General features: G+C 48.1%; 3 pseudogenes; 1 reads left to right on the top strand and 2 right to left on the bottom strand.

Moving 5' to 3' along the window:
• Positions 1 to 9,143: 9,143 nt before the first annotated feature.
• On the bottom strand, positions 9,144 to 9,938 carry LOC149105470 (uncharacterized; annotated as a pseudogene).
• A 70-nt stretch (positions 9,939 to 10,008) lies between these two features.
• Positions 10,009 to 12,290, bottom strand: LOC149105469 (uncharacterized; annotated as a pseudogene).
• A 60-nt stretch (positions 12,291 to 12,350) lies between these two features.
• On the top strand, positions 12,351 to 13,703 carry LOC149105468 (uncharacterized; annotated as a pseudogene).
• The last annotated feature ends 285 nt before the right edge of the window (positions 13,704 to 13,988 follow it).

The following is a 13,988-nucleotide window of genomic DNA, read 5'->3' as shown; positions in this document are numbered from 1 at the left end:
ATAAAAATCACTGCAATGAGTGAGGGCTCGCAACTGAATAGACTAATCCATTCCTTCCTGTCGTTCGCCATCAGTTTGATCACGTGACTGTCCCTTATTTCCACATTTCGTTTTCCATAGAAACCAACTCTTTCATCAGACCGAAAGAAATATGGCAACACGAGTGTGATTTCTTTATTCAATTCATTACGTCAATTCAAAGATATGCGTCTGCACGCTTTCTCATAAAGAGATAGTGTCTCCACGAAATAGAAATAGACACTCTTCGGGATTGAGTTTCTTGTCTAAACTAGTTCGCAGTGCTCGAGCTCTGGTGATTTACTAATAATAATTTGCTTGTTAATCGGGCTTTCGGAAAGGCCGAGTCGGCACTCGGTATGTCACAGTGCCAGGCGTTCCTGGCGGATTGCGCGAAATCTGGCGATGATAATTGCAACCTTAAAACGGAACAGTGACAAAACTATTGCTACTGACTTAACAACTGCATGATGCTCAGAAGAACACCTCAGATGTTGAACAGATCAGGGATTAACAAAGGAAACGCGATGAATTACCTCGCATTCATCGTCCGAATCGTCCATCTTTGTGCATGTGTTGAAAAGCAGAGTGCTGTAAAGGCACGTGACGCAATTGACGGGAAAGAAGAAGAGCCTGAACTCATTGTGGTCAGTTGAATGAATATCCAACGCTCCCTACACCTCTCCTACCGACTTCACTACTCCCCAAAATATCTTTTCATATTTCGAGCTGATACGCGTTTATTATATTTTGGAAAATCCAATTTTACATATTTTCTCAAAATTATTACAATTATTCGCTGTTCCGGGGTGTTCCATGTTCTTGGTTTTAGCGACGGCCGTTTAATACGAGATGTTCCGAACGGAAAGTGCGAAGTCAACAAGCCTCACTTAACAGCAGCAGCTCGGTCTAATAGCTATAACGCTGCGTAATAATAAATAGGCGAGCGACGTAAAGATCGTGTCCATGAAGCATTCAGTAAGCGTCCTCCAAAAGCAAACTTGTATTTCTGTCCAAATGCGTGCTGTTTTCCATTGTTGAGAACTCCAAAACAATTCCTCCAGACGAGAACGCTACTTTAATAAGCGAGACATTCGGTTGAACTAGCGATATTTCCATACCATAGACGAGAATGGCCACTTTATACTTAACCGCAGTCATCAGTAGCGCGGTTTTGTTTTGATTCCGACCTTCTTGCAACCCGGTGGACGATATCGTTGTTTCTAAGCCATTACCGCTCTCTTTACCTCCGGCCGAGTCTTATTCCTGCTTATTCCTTACCATTTCGAACTCTTTAAAGTTTGTTTTGTGGTTGTAAGTGCATAATTTTTTCCCTTTTCTAACCACGACACACAACGCCATGTTGGTTTCGATGCGATCAAAAAAGTACCTTTCCCCTACCTTCTAGAATATGCAATGAACAAAACCAAATAGGTACCAAAGAAATCTCTGGGGAGTGGGAAAGAGGTAATCTCTTAGTATTTTCAAAGGACCACTTGCCTCACCTAGCCTGCAATGGAGTTCATATACGCCTTTAGCTACCTCTACACGAAGTTAATTAATCAAAGTTAACATTGGAAAGTTAACAATGAAAAATTAAACAGATTTCTGTTACCGCCTTAAGTTTTAGTATGCTGTCATATTGTGTCCATCAGAGGGAAATACTGACATCTAAAGGCGGCGTTTTCGATCAGGAACTAGGATTTCGCTTCAATTTCCTTTCTCAATATTCTAATCCCAATAGTCCTCCGTCCAACGATGCTCCGCACTAAAAATAGGCCATTTCAGCAATTGCCTATATATTAGTTGATTACTGAGGGAGCTGACAGTCCCCTCGGTGCCCATCCACAAATCTTATGACATTTCTGAACGTTTTAGTAAACCCTCCAAAAATGGTGGAAATTAATGATGGAAATTATCGGAAGATCTTCGCAACTCTTCGGAAATCATTGACACCATTCGGAAATCTTCGAAAATATTCAGGTGATACTCGAAAATCTTCGAAAGAGTTCAGACGATCTTCAGAAGTGTTTTGGAAGTGTTTAACAAATGCAATATTATGGGGCATTTCCCTATCATATGTGGAGCTGCACCTGATAACATGCGCGCCAAACATGTCACCTGATAACATGCATATGGTAAACCAAGTTCTCGAAACTTAAACTAACTTTTGTCCCCCATTTGTTAGAGGGGCTACCACATCCACTTGTTTCAAAACATCCGGAGCAGAACCAGCTTCCATTCTCAAACCGTTCCATCCTACCAAGAATGTAATTTCAATCTCAAGATACAAGGCCAGGACGTGACGTATATCCGTTGACCACGCAAAGCTTAACCAAGCAGTTCGTTGAGATACTAGTACTAGCCAACAGTCGGAGAAATATTAGGAGGTCTTACAGAGGAACGGGTATTCTCCAGTCTCGATACTTAGCTAGGGTTTTACCAGAAAGTCTACCAGAAATTTAAGCGGAATGAATGGCGTAGTAGTATAGAGGGAGTTTAATGAATACCGTTTCGCAGAGGGAGGAGTATTTCCTCGTTTTACATCCCCCAGCTTTAAATCCGAAGCTCGCAAGCTCGCTTCGGTTGAAGAAGGGGGGCTGTAAAACGGGGAAATGCTGGGTCCCTCTTTAAAACAGTATTCATTAAACACCCTCTATACTACTTACAACAAAGGAATTCCAATTAGAAACAAACGAGCCCGCTGTTATACCGTCCGAACCTAAGCGATGATTCGAGCAACAAACAAGTGTGCGTGGCTGATGCGTGGCCGGAAAGAAAGCTGCGGAAAGTGGTGTGTGGGGACCTTTTGCAAGCAGCACAACTACCAGCTAAAGAAAGGGACGAGAATGCCGGCCCCATGTCGGGTCTGCGGGGTCGGGGTGCAGTGCGACTACCGGTTATGCAGGGGCTGCGGAGGGAAAACTGTAAATCAGCGGCTAATGTGGAAGCGTAAAAAAGCGAAGAAAGATTTCGAGCTCGTTCTGCTCGAGCTGAAGTCGACACAATTAGAGAAATGAGGCTTCCAATTATACCGCAAGACACCATGGCTTCCGTTGACCAAAGGTTTGGAGAAATTCTGAAAGAAGAGTTTGCAAAAATCGATCCAGCCGCGTTGCAGTATTTAGAGCAATTACTTGCAGAAAACGAGCCAGCCGTTAGAAAGATTGTTCAGAACGTGCTGGATGAACCTATTTCCCAAGAAACGGAGAAGCGTTTGCAAAAACCTTTACTTCCAAAACCTTACCAACCAAGACCCCCTTCCCGGCAAAGAAAGGTGAGAAAAAATCAAGAGCTTCTGAGGGAGTACGACCCTTTCCCTGCGCAGAACATCCGAACAGTGACAGACTACCAGAACGAGATCCTGGACCTGTACGAGGATGCAAGACATGAGGGGGAGGAGAGTAAAGGGCGGCGTTACATTCGATGGCGCTTCATCAGAGGTCTGGAAAAAGCCCTAACAAGAAACTTTATGGAGAAGATACGGGAAAACGTAAGCACGGCGTTTTCCCTAAGGCATGTTTTCTCGTATCAGTTGCGCAACCTTGAAGTTGAAGATGAGGATGAAAATGAAACGGTAATTCTGCACTACACAAACCATGGCTCACCTTGGATTAACAGCCTGGCAAAGGCGGAAGAATGGCTTAACCGCCAGGAAAAAAGACGCCTTGAGCTTGAAGGTGTTACAAGGCCGAATACAAAGTGGGTGTTTGAAAGCTTTTTTAACGTTGACCTGAAGGTTGTGATTGACAGGCAGCCGTTGGTGGGAACAGGACCGTTACCTGCCTGGCTGCGCAACCTTGCGCGGGGGAGGGGAGGACCAATTGTGGCTCTGGATACCTATAAAGACAACCTGTGTCTATGGCGTTGCATCGCGGTGCACAGAGGAGCGCGTGCGGATCGAAGCACAAAAGAAGCCCAAAGCCTTGCCAAGAGTTTCTACAAACTCAAAACAGCGGATGTAGACTGCCCAAAAACGTCTCTAGATGAATTGGACAAGGTTGAAGCCCATCTGAATCAGGGCACCGCTGTCTCAGCTTGGTTCGGAATACGTGTCTACGTGGTATGGCATCTCAGAAGAAACACGAATCCCAAGCTGACAAACAATCTGACAATCGGGATCTATGAAGGTCACGCGTTCGTCATCAAAGATATTGCCAGGTTAGCCAAAAATTATGCATGCACTCATTGCAGAAAGAGATTCACAAAAGCATGCAATCCCCAACGCCATTTCCAAACCTGCAGTACAGGAAAAACGGTAATCGATTGCCCGGGTGTAAGGGTCGAAGCCTCGCAGACAGCTTTCGAGAAAGCTTTCTACCCAAAACACAGCGCTTCCAAACAATCGCTTCTGTGACTTGGGCGAGAGGCCAAGCGGCGGAAAATCCACATCCACCACGCAATGTGCGGGCATGGTGACGAGCGTTGGATTGAGCGCGCGCCTGTCGATGGGTACCACCACGCAACGAAGACTGTATTTCAATACCACGGCTGCCACTGGCACGGGTGTCGAAAATGTTTCCCGCACGATCGCGACAAAACCATTTACCGAAACGACGATACGCGCGAAGATAGGTACTAAACCCCAATGAAACGCACAAGGTTTCTGCGGAATGTCGGCTACCAAGTTATCGAGGCCTGGGCGTGCGAAGTTGGAAAAATTGACGGTGATCCGCCCAGGACGGAAACGAAAACTTACCCGCACGCGATCTTGTACGATTTCGAGGCGTACGGCGATAATAATCATCGAAAGGAGCCAACGCCCGCGCTCACGATAGAAAACGCGCACGTGCCAATTTCGGTGAACGTTGGCGACACGTTCAAAAGAGAGCCCACCCACATCTGTGAAAGAGACCCCGAGGAGTTGGTCCGAAAATTTATGGAAGAGCTGGAGAGACGCGGAAAAAACATCCGGGCCCAGGTGCGAGCGGAGTTTGTGCTAGAAGACGTGCACCTGCTGCCAAAAGCGCAGCGACAAAAAATCGATGGATGGTGCAACCAGGTTCCTGTCTTAGGGTTCAACTCAGGAAGTTACGACCTGAATCTGATCAAAAACCACTTCGCAGGCCGCCTTGCCGAAACATCACCCAAAGTCAGAGTGGCAAAAAACGGGAACAAAACCATGTTCTTGCTCACCTGGGGATTCCGCTTCCTCGATATCATCAATTACCTTGGGCCGGGGACGAGCTACGAGAAATGGGTGAAAGCCTACGAATGCAAGACAGTGAAATCCTGCTTTCCATACGAATGGTTTGACACCCCCGAAAAGCTTGATTACCCTGGGCTCCCAAAATACGAGTAGTATTCGAAGCTAAAGGGCGGGTACGTTCTCACGCGGGATAAATGGGAGGGGTGTCAGCGTTTGTTCAAAGAAAAGGGCATGCGGACCTTCGCAGACTGGCTGCGTTACTACAAAAATCTCGATGTGGCCCCCGGCCTTGAGGCTCTGGAAAAAAATGAGAAACTTCTACACTGAGAAGGGGATCGACATTCTGAAAGACGCTGTCAGCATCCCAGGCGTGAGTTTGCATTACTTGCTCCAGGGAGCGGTTGAGCGTGACGCAGAGCTTTACAGCCCGGGCAAAGAAGCTTATGAGATGCTGAAAGAAGCTGTTGTCGGGGGGCCGAGCCTGGTTTTGACAAGGTACCATGAAGTTGGCGTTACAGGGATAAGGTCTCATCGAATATCAGAACCGCGTCTTTGCAAAAAAATCGTTGGTCTCGAAGCCAACGGACTTTACCTTTCGACGATGCTCAGAGAAATGCCTTGCGGGAAGGAAAGGGTCGTGGACTACAGCTGCAAGTTCCAAGTGGAGGCGGCTCCTGCACTAACGCACAGGCTCAAAGAAGGAAGCTGGTTTTGATTTGCCGAAGTCGACATCGAGATTCCAGAGCGCTTGCGTCCAAAGTTTGAGGAGATGTGTCCTTTCTTTTATAACAAAAAGGTGCCTGCCGAAGCTGTGCCGAAACATATGGCCGATTACTTAGCTCGAACCGGCAGAAAGCGCGGAGACGGAAAAAAAACTTGTGGGGGCGCTGTCTGCAGAACGGATGCTAGTTTTCGCCCCTCTGCTGCTTTGGTACGTGAATCACTGGGCGGTAGTCACGAAGGTTTACAGAACAATCGACTACCAACCGGCCAAGATCTTTCCCTAGTTCGTGGAGCAGGTGACGGAGGCGCGCCGGACAGGAGACGTGGATAAAAGCAAGGCGCTTCTAGCTGAAGTGTTCAAATTTCTGGGAAACAGTGCGTACGGGAAGCTCATTGAAGCTTTGGAGCGGCAAACAAACACCATTTACACCAAAGACGAGAAGGTAGTCGACAGAGCCTTGCGAAGCGCGTATTTCTCTGATCTTGAAGAGGTTGGGCAGGCGCATGAGTTGGAAAGCCGGAAGCCTCGGATCACAATCAGAGGGCCGTTTCAGGTTGGAATCGCTGTCTATCAGCTGGCAAAGCTGCGGATGCTGGAGCTCTATTACGACTTTCTCGACAAATATATCGACAGAAGAGATTTCGAGCTGATCTAGATGGACACGGACAGTAACTACATGGCAATCTCCGGTGAGCGGCTCGGGGACATTGTTCGGCCGGAGCTGAAGACAGAATTCGAGGCATAAAAAAATCAGTGGCTGGCTTGGGACAAGTGGAGCGGGCGAACCCCAGGTCTCTTCAAGCTTGAGTGCGAGGGCAGCCGGATGATCGCACTCTGCTCGAAGTGTTATTTCGTCGACGAAGCAGGGGGCGAAAAACAGAAGTTTAGCACGAAGAGGATGTCGAAGAAGCAGAACGAGATCACGTGGCAGCGTTTTAAGGCAGCGTTGGAAGGCAGCAAAGATATGGCAACCAACAGAGGTTTCAGGATGTGGGACAGGCAAATGGTAACTTACGAGCAGCAGAAGCTGGGGCTGAGCGCGTATTACGACAAGTGGTGGGTGCTGCCCGACGGCATACACACCGAACCAATCGAATTTCACCTTTAGTTCACGTAGCCGGAAGAAGAGTGGTGTTTGGAGGGACAACCAGGAGTTCTTCACGCACGAAGCCGCTCTTGGGACCGTCGCGCAGATAGTAGAGAACGGGTTGATCAGGTTTGGAGAAAGGTCTTTCAATGCTGTAAACTTTCAAAGACCAGATTGGATCCGTGGCTCTTTTTACACCGCCTTCAAGCTCTCCGGGCTGGTAGAGATAACGAACTTGGACAAGGGGGGGGGGGGGGTGGGGGAGTATTTTTTCGCTTTTTCCAACAGGCCTTGAATAAGATGTCGACGGCCTTTAATAAACGTCTTTTTCCTTGATGGCAACTGCTGGTTTCTTACTGATAAGGCTTGTGACCCCGTTGTTCAAAGCCGAAACAACTTCAGGAAGTCTTTTCACCCAGGCAGTGGACCGCTGTCCCTCAGGGAGTCGCATTTCAACGGCGTACTGGTGCTCGAATAAGCGCTCAGCCAGGGTGCGGTTGAAACGTTCAACAATGGCCTAATCACGCTGAATGTAAACGCGCCCGCGCCGGATATATGTTTTGTGCTTGTCCATGTCTTGTGTGACAGGGCCCATGAATTCGCGCCCTGGGTCAACCTGCAGCATTTGAGGCTTGAAAGGCCTGGGCGACCTCATCAGGGGTTCGGCCTCTTTGTAGCGGCTGGCCACGTCGACAACGGCCAGCGCGTATTTGAAAACTTTGCGCCCGCGGGGCAGTTTGTCGTGCGGCAGAAAAAGAAGGTCCGCCTGATGGACCTTATTAGGTGTGGGAACGTCGAATTTCGGCCGAGGAATTCGCCTCGGCGCGGGAAGGAATATCTGCCAGAGCGCTTGCCTGATCAGCCACTTTTTTGCGGTTTCTTCAGGTACCTTGGCGGCCTCGGCTAATTTTTTGATCGCGGTGATTCCTTTCCAGTAGCCCCTGGGGCCGTAGCATATCTTTGCAAGTTTGGCGTCCCTAGTGTTACTATAAGTAAGGCGTAAAAAAGTTTAAATTATTCGGAAGGCTGCGTAGCCCAGAGCGAGCGCGCCGGCACCCACAAACGTGAGCTCACCATTTTTCTGCTGCTCGCTTGGCTGATAGAAATCTGAGAACTTGGGCTCTTTGGGGGGTATCATTCGTTCGTCAGGATGCGCCTGGTTGTAGAGTTTGAAGGCATAGTCAGTGTGAAGTTCTGCTTGGACTTCGCCTTTATTTGCGCGTTGGTCGCAATCCAGTGGAGAAGTTTGGTGCGGTCGCGCGTGTATTAGGCGTAAGCCGCTTGGTACGCCTCGAGAGCTTTGTCATGGCGCTTTTTTTCTTCAAGTGCAGCTTTGTCACCCCCGCCAAGCGCCCTCGCCAGATAATTGCCTCCGATAAAAGTCGTGGCGTTCAACACAGCGCCGCCAACCATAATCGCGATGCTCGCCATGGTGCTATATAGCAGTCTTTTTTTTTAAATCATTAATTTCAGACGCTGTTCGAGGTTCTTCTTGTCTTCAGCAGGTTTGCAAGTTGGTCGCAACCCAGTCGAGAAGTTTTTTTGGTTCGATCTTGTGTTTTTCTTTTGCATTTAGATACGCCTCGACGAATTTGTCGTGGACCTTTTTAAAAGACTCTTTATTTTTTATACGCATTTTTGAAACAACCCTGTCGAAAAATTGTTTTTTGCGGTTGAGAATTACTTAATCGAAAACCTCTAGAAACTCCTTGCAGCTTCATCGTAGCTCTTTTCTCGCTCGGCTCTCGAAAAAGCCTCGTGAACATCGGCGGTTACAGCAATTGCCATGGTGATATATATCAGAGTCTTTTTTTTAAAACATTAATTTCAGACGCTGGTGGGAAGGATTTTTTGGTCCTCGAGGTACTTTTTGAGAGCAATGCTGCCCGCCAAGACGGCGGTGAACTTCATGTAATTCATCGCACTGCTGCTGGGATCAGAAGTAAAATTCTCTTTTACAACCTTTTTTGTGGCCCAGCCCATGGCAGCGGCTAAGCCAGTGAGAGTAGCGGCGTCCATGATGGTCTTAAGAAGCTTGTTGTCTGACATGATAGCGGTTGATATAAGAAAATAACAAAAGTTAAAACAAAATTAATCTGTCTTTCCCACGGCTTCTTCTTCTTCCTTCCCTTCTACCATTCTTCTTACAATTTCTTCTTCTGCGTCATTATCAATAAATGGTTCTTTCAAAAGATCAATGGTTGTTTCAGCAACCTTGCTGCTGTTGAAATATAGGAACCAGATACCAATAATCGCGGCTGAATTGACGAGAATCTGGGGAAAGTCAACTCTGAACATGTTGAATATACTCCACTCGGAAAAGTTTAAATCATTTTTTTTCACTCTTTTGGCTGTGTCGCTCGAGCAGGTTCTGGCTCAACACGCGCGGGCTCAGGCGTTTTTTTGGTGAACGCGGTTTTGAGCTCTTCCCGTTTGTAATAAATCCCGACCGGTGAAACGACTAAGCTGCCAACAGCAAGCCATTAGGTGGTGCTGAGGCTGGTATTCTTTTCTCCGCTGCACTTTGGGCTTTCGCCTTCTGTAGTCGGGCTGGTTCAGGAGCAGCTGTGGCGGCTTTCGCCTTATTTTCCGCGAGATAAGCCTCTGCTAATTTCTTCTGTTGTTCCCGTGCCAGCCGCGTTCTTTCAGAAACCATTTTTCCAGCGGCCACACGCTTGGGATTTTTTACGCGCTGCGTTGACGTTGTTGCAGTCGGAGTTGTCGCTCTCTGTGTGACATCGACGGCAGGTGCTGCCTGGGTCTCGCCCTGCGTATGCGCCGTGACGGTAGGTGTTCTCTCGGATTGTTCGGTAGACATGCTGTGCAAATATAATAATGCTTACGAATTCACTCAGGATTTTTCTGCAATCTCTCAGCGGTTGTTGAGGATTGCTCATCCGATTTTACTTCGGCCTTTCTCTCCAAATGCGAGTTAAAATCAACATGTTTTGTTGTGATCAGCGCCGCGTTGGCCGCAGCAAGAAACCGGCCGCACTTCAAAGCAAGGTTGCCGGCCAGATTGGAGAGCTCTTTGTTTATGATGTAGTCGTTTCTGAGTTCTTTTTGGTAAGCGTCGATGTCTTTGATGTTGACGGTCATTCCGACCACTTTGGATACAAGAAAAATGAAGCTGTCGATCAGGCTTTCTGTTGTCTTTGACCCCACGTACGTCTCGTAGCGTTTGGTATATTTCTCGACATCTTTGTCGCTCAGTCGCTTAACCTGCTCGTGGGTTAACTGCACTCCGATGGCGTCTTAGCTTTTCCTGTGGATACCAGCACGGCAAGCTGCTCACGAAGAGCAGAAATGTCAGGTCCGGGGGCGGTTGGAACTATGCCACCTGCTGGACCACTCGGCTGATCGGGCTCGGTTTGAAGAAGGTTCATAACTTCTGCTAACGCGGCGGCCTCTTCTTCAGCCATTGTTCAAGGTTATATTAAACTTTCATTTTTTTTCAAATAACTTCACACCGTAGGCGTGGCGAAGCGCGAACACAAGATAAGAGAACTTTCGCTCTTTCAGCTTTGAAACCAACCCTTTGAACTCATCCGGGGAGAGTTCGCCGGCGTAATCATCGAAGATGGCTTTCGTGGTCTTGGCCGAGGGAGTGTAAAAGAGAACGATCGTCGCCACGTTCTCCCGGAAGGAAGCTGTTATGCCGGTCATCTTCTGGGTCAGCACCCAAACGCCGATGCCCATATGTCGAGCAGAAAAGGCGAGATTCACCAGCTCGCCTGTGCGCCCTTTCACATCTTTGGAGGCTGCGCAGTCGTCGAGGATTATGAGCGTGTTGGTGCCCATGGAAAGCCGTCTCACGAGCTTCAACCATTTTTCCACGTCGTGCTGCTCGCAAACTATCACATCCATTCTTGGATCGTTTTCACCAATTCGGTGGTAGGTCTTGTTGTGCGCGAATGTTGGGCAGATGAGAACGATGTAGTCGAACTAGAAGCGGGAAGGGCCGTAGATCTGGTCCACCACAAACCTTGATTTGCCTGAATTAGTGGGCCCCACAATGAGAGCGTTGAAGGGTATCTTGCTTGGGTCCATGTTCATATTAAAACTGTACAGATTCCAGCTGTCTGTCCATAATGTTGAACTGGGAATCGGAGATTACGAATACATGGCATTTCACGTCGCCTGAGCCTTCGGCTTTCCGCTCAATTTCCAGCTGGACCCCGTCTGTACTGTTCACAATGCGCTTGCCGCTGCCGTGCATCGACTGATCCGCCATGGTGCGCATGTCCATCACAAGCCCGAAATTATCATCGGTGTAAAATTTTGTCGCATTCATGGGCTTGGTTTTATTTTCCTCTTTCACAAAGAAGCGGCTGGCCTCTTCCCACATGTCCTTGCCTTCGATGCCGTCGTTGAAAAGCATGTTGGGCGAGCCGTTGACCATGACGCCGACTTTCGTCAGATCCGGGAAGATGAATTTTTCTGAATCTCTGTCGCCCGCAGTATACGGCTCTACAAACAGGAGGAGGAGGGCTTTTAGTGACTTCTTTGGGCGTTGACTTTGATGTTGATCCTCTTGTCAGTGCCTTTTTTGAAAGACACCTCTTTGTCATGCATCATGTGGTCGTAAGTGAACTCTTTGCCGCTGGAGTAAACGCTGCGCGCCTCGTCTGCCAGAGTTTTGCTGCGGATAATTTCGTACTCGAGCTGGATGTTGGTCAGCTTGTATTTCAGCTGGGTTGTGTCGGAGCCTCTGACCACATGTATAGCTTCAGCGAGTTTTACATCGAACGTGAGTTCGTTGTAAATGGCCTGGGGGTAGAAAACACCGTGGTCGGTAATGATCTGATGGTCAGGCCTGATCCGGTACTTTTTTCCGTAAACCTCGTTAAGCTTGTTTTCAGCGTCGACGCCCGAGGTTTTCTTGTCTGCCGCGCCTGAGCGGATCTTGCATAGATCATCGCTCTGAATCCCTTCGCGGAGCATGCCGTCTCGCTTTTCCTGCGAAAGGAAAAGGTCTTCGAAAGTTTTGTAGATGTCATAGCCAACCGTGTCTTGCAGGATAGTGCCTGCAAACTTCACGACCAGCCTGTCAACAAGCGCCCGTGTGACGTTCTGGACAAGGAAGTTGTTGGCGTGCCCTCCAGAAAGGTCGATGTCAAAGCGAAGCGCTAGCGAGCCCGGCACCAGAACCTCGTTCTTGTTCAGCTTGGGTACGGAAACATACAGCTTATCCCCGGGATTGGCTTCGGAGCGGTAAAAGGTGATTCGCTTGACCGCGCACTCAGCCTGCATGGCGTGTAATGTCTTTTCGTTGTACGTTGGGCGAAGGTTCTCTGGCACTGACATTTCGTGTAATAAACCGGCGATTATTTTCTAATTTAAAAATAACATAATTGAAATATATTATTGCTATGGCGACAGGCGGTGGCGAATTTGGTTACGAAGACCCGGACCTTAACAATCGTGTTGACTACGATGATGACGATGATGAGGAACAAGAGGTTGAGAGAACCCAACCTTTTCAGCCAGGCGCGGCATCCACTCCCTACCAACCTGGCGCCCCCTACCACGTGGGTGAACAAACGGAAATGCATACTACGCAGCACCAGCAGTCCGGCCTGCCTGACACTTCTTATGCCGAGACATCATTTATGGGGGAAGATACCCCTTTGATTGAAACAGATTCGGAACGGAAAAATGTTTTAGACCGGTTAAAAGCAGTATTCCCCAAATTTTCCACTGAAAAATTTGCAGCTTTGAAAGGCACCACCGGAAAAAAACAAGGGTAAAATTGTTGCAATATGTAAGAAAGGAGGTGAGTACAAGATTATGAAAGATGACTGGACAGGCTTCACGAAAAAATTTTTAGACAGCTTCAAAGATCAACTTGGGCCGAATGCTGCAGATATCATAGCTGAAGACCGCGACACCCTCAGAGAACAACACCAAAGACTGACAGAAGCTGAAAACCAACTACAACAGGCGGAAACACTCGTCTCGCAAAGAGAAGAAGAAAAGAAAGAAGTGGAAGCTCTGAGATGTAAAATCGAGAAAACTAATGCTCAGATTGATGCCATTCAGGATCAACAATGTTCGAATCTTGAAAGTGAAGCAGAGCTTCGTAGGCTGAGACTACAGCAAGAGAACTATTAGACCGATCTTGAAAACAAGAAAAAAAAATTGGCCTCGCTTACAAAACAAGCAAGAAACAGAGAAAAGGTACAAGCCAAGGTTGGCAGACTCAGTACCAGCCTCGCTGCAAAAGAAAGTGAAACAAACGCCATGGAAGAAAGGCTAAACCAAACAAAACCGTTGGACGACCTAAAAGAGCAGGAAAGCGAGCTGCAGCGCCAAAACGAGTAAGACCAGGCGATCATCCAAGATGAGAACGCCTCGCCCTCCCACAAGGAAGCCGCAGAAGGCAGAGTGGCAGAAAGAAACCAGGAATTCGCGCATTTGCAAACTCAGATTGCGGAAAGGGAAAAAAAAAATGGTGTGACCTTGACCGCTGTTCATCTTGCCGCGTGGGCCACAGTCGGAGCTGTCATCGGAGCCCTCACCCGAGGTTTGAAAGCCACCGGCAAGGCTTTGGGGAAAGACCTAAAAGATATTGGCGCGAGACTTGCTTCTATTCTGCCCGGGCTGATTGGCTCGATTGTGAACTTTCCATTCAAAGCTGCGGGCCAAGCCATCGGGTTTCTGGTCGAGCACACCTGGCTGCTTATTCTTGCCGCGGTGGCCTTTTTGTTCGAAAAATATCTTAATAAGCGGCGTTAACTTTACCGCCAAGCCATGAACAGCAAAGCCGATAATCCAACTACACCGACAATTACCGCTGTTTTGTTTATTTCGTGTTGGGGCGTTTTATCTGGAGCCTTGGGGTCTATTTTTTGCGCCGTTGGTGGCGCTTGTTGAGTTTCGACCGAAGCTGATTTCCTTGATTCGGCTGTTAAGGCTTTGTGTATCCGGTTTGAAGGATGGCTATTGGGTGGGTTAATTTTTTACGGGCCGCCTGCCATTAGTTTGAGCGCAGCTTTTTTTGTGTCGGG

The sequence above is a fragment of the Orbicella faveolata genome, unplaced genomic scaffold (assembly GCF_042242905.1).
Source record: "Orbicella faveolata isolate gen_17 unplaced genomic scaffold, um_ofav_v1 contig_34, whole genome shotgun sequence".
Lineage (NCBI taxonomy): Eukaryota > Metazoa > Cnidaria > Anthozoa > Scleractinia > Merulinidae > Orbicella > Orbicella faveolata.
The sequence above is the reverse complement of the archived record's forward strand: the minus strand, read 5'-3'. Positions and strand labels throughout refer to the sequence as shown.